This window comes from Acartia tonsa, chromosome 12, assembly GCF_053477335.1.
Source record: "Acartia tonsa isolate MP-2025a chromosome 12, ASM5347733v1, whole genome shotgun sequence".
Classification (NCBI taxonomy): Eukaryota; Metazoa; Arthropoda; class Copepoda; order Calanoida; family Acartiidae; genus Acartia; species Acartia tonsa.
This window is the reverse complement of record NC_137271.1, coordinates 6,868,927-6,877,699: the sequence shown is the minus strand read 5'-3', so window position 1 is coordinate 6,877,699 and position 8,773 is coordinate 6,868,927. Positions and strand designations below refer to the sequence as shown.

The window sequence follows — 8,773 nt, the reverse complement described above, 5'->3', positions numbered from 1 at the left end:
GGCAGGTACCAAGTCCAAAAGTTTTATCTTTTTTTGGTTGGTTGAAAATTTTGACTGTTATTGAATCACAATTTGTTGGTTAAACTAGATTTGCGTATACATTTCAAACAATGATAGGTATTAACAAATTACACTGGTACCCAAAGTTCCATAAATACCTTGTCCTATTAGTTACACTAAAAAGTTTAGGTAATTTTATTGAATTGCGATTGGTTGGTATCCTCACTAGTAATGTTTAAACTTTTCAACTAATAACTATAATCTAAATAAGTCTTATATAATTTTCTTTATCATCTTTGGGGATGTACAAATTTATCGTTCATTGGCTTATCCCTTAAGATCCCTCCTAATGAGTGATAAAAACGATAATGTAATATGTCGTCATAGTATAAAATATATTCTAAGCAGACAAAAAAAATCAGCTGATAATTGTAAACAAAATATAACACTATGTTAAAATAAAAACATATGACTTGTTTTCATAGTTCTTTATTTGGGTACAGTCCCTTTCGTAACAACGCCTCTTAAGGGCCATTTTGTCGTATTTTCACAGTAGATTTTCCGTACTTGCTTCGGCAGTACATATACTAAAATTGGAACAGTAGATTTCCCCCCTGTTTCTAGTCCCTGTGATTGCTCTAACACTGCGGAGCAATTACCTAACCTAAAATACAACGAAACGCCCCTGAAGAGGCGTTGTCACGAAAAGGACTATACCCACTGTATTTTAAGTAAAAATGACAAATTCAGATAAACCTGTAAAACCTTGGACCGTTACAAGAAAAGTACGATGATTTTTTCATTGCAAAGCAACTCTATTATTTGTACTACCCGCCTGTAACGTTATTTTACATTCCATACCCGAAACTATGGCTCAACACGTAGCGCATCCACTCGTCGTCGGGGAGGTGATAGGTTCGAATGTATGCGTAACACCCCGTCAAAACTAAAGACTTCAAATGTTTCCTACTGCTGCTATGCCAGGTGTTTGACCGGCTAATTGTTTGGGTATGTGGAATTCCTTAGCTCAAAACAGGCGAAACTAATTGCCATGCACAGTTTTTTCTTTTTCCTTTTACTACCCGCAGAAAAATGTCAATAATACGGTGCGATAAATAACTAGGTATTCTTAGCTTTTAGTCCAGCAATTTTCTATTAGTGACTGAAAAACACACCTTCAGATATCTTTCGGAATTAGAAAATGAATGATAAATTTATTTTGGTCCCCGATGATTATAAACAAAATTACCTCCTCTGTTTTTCAAGATTATTGGTTGTAAAGTTTGGACGTACAATTCTTGTTTATTAGAAGTACTCAAAACTTTAAATAAGCTTGATTGTTCTATAATGATTTACAGCACAATGTCCTTTCCCTCCCTGAGTTTTCTAACGAACTATTGTTTAGGCAATCTTCCTACTACTTTGTGCTCTGCCCTTCATGTTCTACTCCATGTTCTTGTTTGTTCTACCATGCCCTTCAGGTTACATATATCCTAATATATAAAGTAGGACGGGTATTTGTCTGTAGCTTAAGATTTCGATAACTACTGAACAGATTTAGATCTACATTATGTGGAAGCTTCTTATACGCCCCTGGATGGTTTTTGGCTATCTAATTATTACATATAAATTTGGTTTATAACACTTGGCTCCTAGATGCTAGGAGCGCAGCCGCTAGTATATTTTATAGTAGCTGAACTACATATTGAATCACATAAAAATTTGTTGTTAAAAAAGTAAAAAAATCAACATGTTTAAAATGGACGTACGGAAATTCAGGTAACGATTATAGAGTTGCTACGCTTTCAAAATTGTACTTAACTATTACATGAATCACAATGCAAAGTTTGAAATCGATAGTACAATTCTAACATGCCTATATTAACGAAAGGAGCTATCCGTTACGTACAGACGGACGGATGTAAGGACCAACCCTAATTATAGAAAAGATTCGCTTTTAAAAACTGATACGAATTTTCTTTTAGATTCGTGTGTGGAGAATTATCTAGAAAATACAAATTCCAGAAATATTACAAGATGAACAATTAAACAATTTTTTTTGTAGTTTTAGCTATAAATTTTACTTGAAAATTATAAGTGTTTTTTTTTCTTATAAATGATTACGCAAGGACAAGAAGTCCAAGAGTAGCGAAGGAATAACGACCTTTGGGTGAAAAGGACCTTAAATGCATATTTGTTTACAACTGAATATAACAAATTTTCAAATTATTTCTGTATTACTCCTTTAATTGAAAAAACGTTTCAAAACTATACAGGTCAATTGACCTCAAAAATATATGGTCGAATTTGAACAACAGACATTATATCATATGCTAATATCAATGTGTGGCAAATTAATCCGGACTTTTTATAATTTTTAAACAAATGAATATAAAATTGGCAATTTTAAAAACGGAATTTCTTAGGATAGAGCTAGCTAGCTTTTGGGAAATTATATCCCTCGAACTTGCTAAATACTGTTTTTTCTCCTAAAGTAAAATCAATTATATTATGCATACTTATAGTAAAATTGTACATTTTAGGATTTAGATAATATAAAAAAGGATATAAAAGATAGCATTCTTTATGTTATTAGGTAAATTACAATTACAAATAACACATAATAAAAAAATTTCTTCTTTCATTGACAAACAAGAATAGTTATTTCTCGTATCGTATTATAAACGGCTTTCCGCGGATATAGAATGTACAATTATAAGATTAAAACTAGTTTTTTTAGCCCCGAGGTGCCGGATATAACTGGATATAATACGATGCTAGACATAGTTTTTTCGTATTAATGAGAACCGGTTCCTATCCACCGGATTCAAATGAATACGAGAAAACAGTTTATTACATAATAAAGCTGAATTTTTAAACAAGATTTTTTTATAAATATGTTATACTTATACCTACATTCAAAATAAAATAAAAACATTTTTGAAAAGCTAAATTTTCACAAAGGGAGAGATAGGTTGTGCTAAAATTCCGTAAAGGTGTGAGTTTTAAACCCTCAAAAGTTAACATAAATTTATCGTTCTACTACTGTTTTTAAGCTTTACTGTACGGAATTTTAGCACAACCTACCTCCCCCTTTATAAATTCAATTAATAAACCAGTTGTGATTTGAACATAGTTTTTTTAAAGATTCTCACAGTAAAAACAGATATTATGCCATCTCAGTTATTCTAGTTTTGTTGTTTAACTTTATTGAAATAAAATTCCACAGTAAAAAAGTAAAATCAACAAAACTCAAAACTGATAACCCAAGCCAAAGACCTAAATAGAAAGCAATGTAAAATAAATACTAATTATAAGTAACCACTAATCCTGTACTATTCCCACTATGAAAAATAGATTAGAACACTAGAGGGGGAAGGGGTTAAATAACAGTATGTCACCATTCCAAGGACCTTGTGCCGACTTTCAATTAGGTCTTTGGAAATTAGTCAATAGTGTCGGGAATATTAACACATCCAAGTAGCAAAAAAACAATTTGCTAGCAGACAAAAAATGTTCTTGGAAAAAGGGGGGCAGGTAGATAACTCTATATAGATCTATTATTAGAACCTACCCATTATTGTTCTTTTTATAAAAACAAGAAAATTATTACCTAAAGCACTGCCTAATTCCACAAGAAGATCAACGTTGCTGTAAGCAAATACATCTGTAAATAATTCAACTAAAACATCATTAACAAAATTTCTTTGACCAGCTCTGATAAATTTTTCTCTATGAAAAGCCAAAGTTGCCTAGAAAAGAATAGAAAGATCCTAAATCTTTTAAAATCAAATTAACATATCCTAAGAACATTTAACAAAAATACATCAAACTTAATTATGAGATTAAAACATGTTATACTAGGTATCAAGGATAGATATTACATATTACATTAAAGTAATATATATAGAGTGATAAATAGTATTTGTAACCCTGTTCCTTTCTCAAAGGCCTTGTACCGTCTGTGGGTTGGGTCTTTCAAATCAGCTGAATCTTTCAAAAATGTAAATACAACCGGGTGCTGGCAAAAGAACAAAAAGCAAATTGGAAACTAATGTGAACACAAGGACACCCAAGCTTTTTACTTTGAATCAGGGGTTTCATACGTTTAAGGGGAGTAATCTAACGTATTTTTAAAAAACTTGTGGGGTGTAAAATAAGAGATTTCAAAGTCTAAAGGGGTGAACACCCCTTTACCCCTTTTCTTGGACGTCTATGTATGAGCTGCAATGATATTTGTATTCATCCTAGTTAAATTTGTTTTGCATTGTCTAAATACTATTCAATTGTTGAAAAATATTTTGAAAAATATCTATTGATCTCAAAAAACTGACAATAACCCAATTACTTAAAATAAGGACATAGTTAATTTGCCACCACCTGAGAGAGAGCTCAACCCTTTATGGAAAAATAATTGAAAACAACGTAAATTCAGGCAAAAAATAAATTTGGGAACATCTGCAATATATTAGTTCTACATTTGTCGCTAGATGTCACTAACAACTTGATAATTTTGATTTGCAACAAAGTATTCACATCATTAGGAAAAACGTCTTATTAATCACAAATATCTAGGTTTAAAAATGCAGTATTGTAAATCGGAAAAGATGATAATGAATATAATTGTATAGTCAGGAGCCTAGTTGTGAAAAATTGATAATGGCAGTTTTAAATACTTCAATTAAGTTTAGACAGAAATGGCAATTGTACACAAAAATTGTCCCTTTCTTTTTCAAAAAGCAGAAGCAAGCATTAAACAGCTGAAATTAGAAAGCAAAGTTGAATGAAATTAATTTTTGTCTGCAACGCTCTAGGTCTTTGCAATTGGAAATCAAATAGTAAGCTCTTTATACATCTACTAGCGGCTACGCCCCTAGAGGCCTCTAGGGGCACTTGAGGAGGAGAGAGTCGAATTTAATAATTCAATTTCTTATTTTAGATTTTAAAAGAAAAAGTAAAAAAAATTACGTTTGATGTTTGTTTTTCGTTGAACTCTCTTTCTAAAATTGAGAAATTTAAAAAAAAATTTATTTCTCTAGGGAGGGTGGTGGTACCCTCCCCCAAAATAGTTATAAACCTTCCCGGGACATATGAGAATCTACCCTGTTAAGGAGAACCCGATCGGTTCAGCGGTTAGCGAGATCCTTCGGTACAAACACACAGACACACAAACATCCTGTTACTTTATTATAAGGATACTATAAATTAATTCATATTACATCACACTTCTTGGATCTTGTGTGTTAGAGCCATTGGACATTTAAATGCAATCTAATGTTACTAGCTTTGACTATTAAAAGTTTTTTGCTTTGCTTAGATAAATATAGTTTCCTGAACTTTATCCTTTGATTGTGAAGTTTTTATTGCCTTACCAGTGTATACAAGTATCTATAAAACAAATGTAAGAAATATTGATAATATACCTGTATTTTCAAACTTAAACAGGGTGGAAGGCAACTTTTTGGATTTCTTATGTCAGACATTAAATTCTGAAAATCTTTAACCAGTTGATTATAAACTACTAGACTAACTGTTTGTTCATTTTTACAAATATCATTTTGTTTAGCTGAAGGATACCAGGGGGGCAGACAGCCAATCAGAGACAAAATTCGGTTTTTCAAAGAATTCTCAAAACACTCCCCATGGCTTGAATTAAGTTTCCTATAATTTGAGATTCCTTTTTTAATGTAAAACTGTAAGAATCTAAGAATCAACAAATAATTACATATTTTAATCCATTTTTTGTTGGTCAACCTTACAATCTAAAAATTGAAATCTATAAATATGTTACCTATAATCTCTACATTTTAATCCATCAAGAATTGATGAATCATAAAGCTTGTAGGTCAGCTTAAAAAATTTCAGGTCAAATTCATCAATGTTTGTGGATGTAAAATCTGAGATAAAAGTTAACCCAGAACTTTCCTTCAATCTAATTCTGTTATCCAAGTAAGGATCAACCAAAATAAGTTTAGTGTGTTCTTTCATCATGAATATTACTGGTTCTGAATTGTTTAGGACATGTACTTTGTAGCAGTAACCATAGGGCATAATAAATATCTTTTCTTTTACACCATTTGTTACTTTCAAATCTGAGTAATTTGAATTGATTAGAATATCTTGCAAGTCAATGTAAGTAAGGTTGTTATGAATTCCTTCCCAAGTAAGTTTAGTAGAATTTGTGATGGTTCCAGTCAGGAAATTTAGATACAACTCATATCCTATTGGTTGCATCATTTGTAATAATTTTCATTATTGCCCAGTTCATAAACACAGGGCGACCACCGCCTTTTTGATATTAATATTGAAAATAACGTACTACAAAAAAATGACAATGAACACAATAACGTACATTTTTTGAAAAAATAACGTACAATAACGTACCATAAAAAACATAAATATATATATATACAATACAAAGTAGAACAATGTCTTTCCGTCTGTCTGAAGCTTAAGATCTCGGTAAACGATGATCTGATTGGGATCTACTCTTCAAGAAATCTACCTCTACCAACTAGTCCTGTGGTTGTTTTAAGCTATATTATCTGGGGGAAAGCCCCCACCCCCCCTCACAAAAAAAACAAAAGAAAATTTTTCTTTTATACAAAAACAAATAACACATCAGTGAAAAAGTCTCCCACTCTATTTTTCAAGTCTCCTATCATTTCTCAAATGCATACAACTCAAATAAATTTTAAAAGTTATAGAAGACTTAACATGGTACTAGTTACAAATAATCAAAGGTAAAGATTTTATCATTTTCTTTTTTACAGGTGGTAATAAATACTATTTAAACTTTGTCATGCATTTATTTAGCTTCCTTGTGGCCTTCACTTGCTGCATGCTGCTTAACAGCTGTCACCCCAAGAAGTTTGCAAGACTTCATTCTTGTGTTTAACTTAAATAGCTCACACCAATTACAACTAAAAATAAAATAAAAAACTGATTAGGTAATTTTTACAAAAACTGATACCTTTTTTTTGAAGAAAAAAAAGGAAGACAACATCTATATGTAGTGAAACTCTTTAAAATTACAAGAAAAATATATGGAAAACACCAAAGAAATTAGACTTCTATCCTTAAAAGTAGCTGAAAAATCTCGTTTCCAGACTAAGCAAACAGAATTAAATCAAGCTTGAATAGATAGTAAATTAAAAGCTTTAGCAAGGATGACAATATCCATGAAAGTGAAGCTCTTAAATGGAAGGACAAACGAACATTAACACTTGTTGAGTGTCAGAACTGAATAAACTGAATGTGAATATTAATGCATATGTCTTCACAAAATTGCAAGTAAATTTGTTGCAAAACTGATTAAATTCAAGTTACTGTTTAAGGACATACTGACGTTTTTAGGTTTTGATTATAGAGATGCTTCACTTACAACATTGTATCTTGTTGTAAGGAATCAGTATTAAAAAAATCCGATAAATAAGATAATTTTAACATTTAAAAATTTGTTGTCAAAAAAGTAAAAAATCAGCTTGTTTTAAATGGACGTACTGTCGTAATGACAGAATCATAGATATTTAATGTGTATGATCTATATGTATGAAGCTTGAAAAATAAAGTAATCAAGAAGTTTGAAAAAAGAAGTCTAGGCTTCAGTTCTGTTTTACAAGTCTTATAGTCACAACTATAAGATTTATTAGCCAGGTCATCACCAGAGTGAGACATGGACATCATGACGAGCTCATAGTCTTTTTATAGAGCTCGTTATATACATATATTATTGTCCATAAGTTCACCCCTAGTTTAAGACATATTAATATACCTAACCTAATCTGCTCTAAACATAGATTTTGTTGGAATACATTTGTGAATATTCAAAGTGTTTGTTATTTATATTTAGTATCGCTACTCTATAACTAACTATTTTCCGACACCATACCACAGAAATCAGATGGATGAACAAATACTGACAAAGAGTGGATGCACATAAAGTATTCAGAGCAAAAAATGTATTCATTAAGTCATTAATGAGCTAGTTAAAAAATGAATATGAACATTAAAAACACTTTCAATTTTTAATTTAAATATAGAGTTACTTTGCTTATTGCACTAAAAAATGTGCGACTTGAATTTATTTTTGCCTGTAGATTTCTTTGGTAAAGATTTTATTTTTGACTTAACATTGGCAGCTGATTCTCCTGGATTATCTGGGTCATCAGACTGATACAAACTACAGAGAAATTAAACATTTATTGAATCACTTAAAAGTCATAATTTGGTGTTTCAAAGGATGAGCTATTTTACAGAACATCCTGACACATATATAGTTATAAAAAATACTCGTGAATACTTTACTTGCCTAAGGAGGTCTTTAGGGAAAGGGCGTTGACCCAATATTTTATTTAAGATTTTAAAAGAAAGGTAAAAAATGTTAAGGTAGGGTTTATGTTTTTTTTGTTTTTTTTTTGGGGGGGGGGAGTAAATTTTTAAATGGGCGATATTTCTTGGTAAGTTATAAACCTTTATAGCACCTATGAGAAGCTACACACTGTAAAGAAGAACCATAATGGTTCAGCAGTTGGCGAATTCCTTCGGTACAGACAAATAAATTAACAAACAAACAGACAGACATCCTTCTACTATATTTTATGGATATTAATTTAATTTTGTTTCAGGTATCAGTCATGATAGTTAATTTAATTACAACAGAGAAACTGTAGGACAAGAAAAGTTTGGTTTTATCTGAAACAACTTAATAAATCATTATCTGTTGTATCCTGATTCTTTTTGCCGAAGAAGCATCAAACTCTAGGGAGGAAAT

At 31.0% G+C, this 8,773-nt stretch overlaps 1 long non-coding RNA gene across 1 annotated transcript; it reads left to right on the top strand.

Annotated features, from left to right (window-relative positions):
- The first annotated feature begins 383 nt into the window (after positions 1 to 383).
- On the top strand, positions 384 to 2,094 carry LOC145333417 (uncharacterized). Its single transcript, XR_013884497.1, has 4 exons — positions 384 to 497; positions 733 to 785; positions 1,406 to 1,481; positions 1,986 to 2,094. It is a non-coding gene; the product is annotated as an uncharacterized LOC145333417 (long non-coding RNA).
- The last annotated feature ends 6,679 nt before the right edge of the window (positions 2,095 to 8,773 follow it).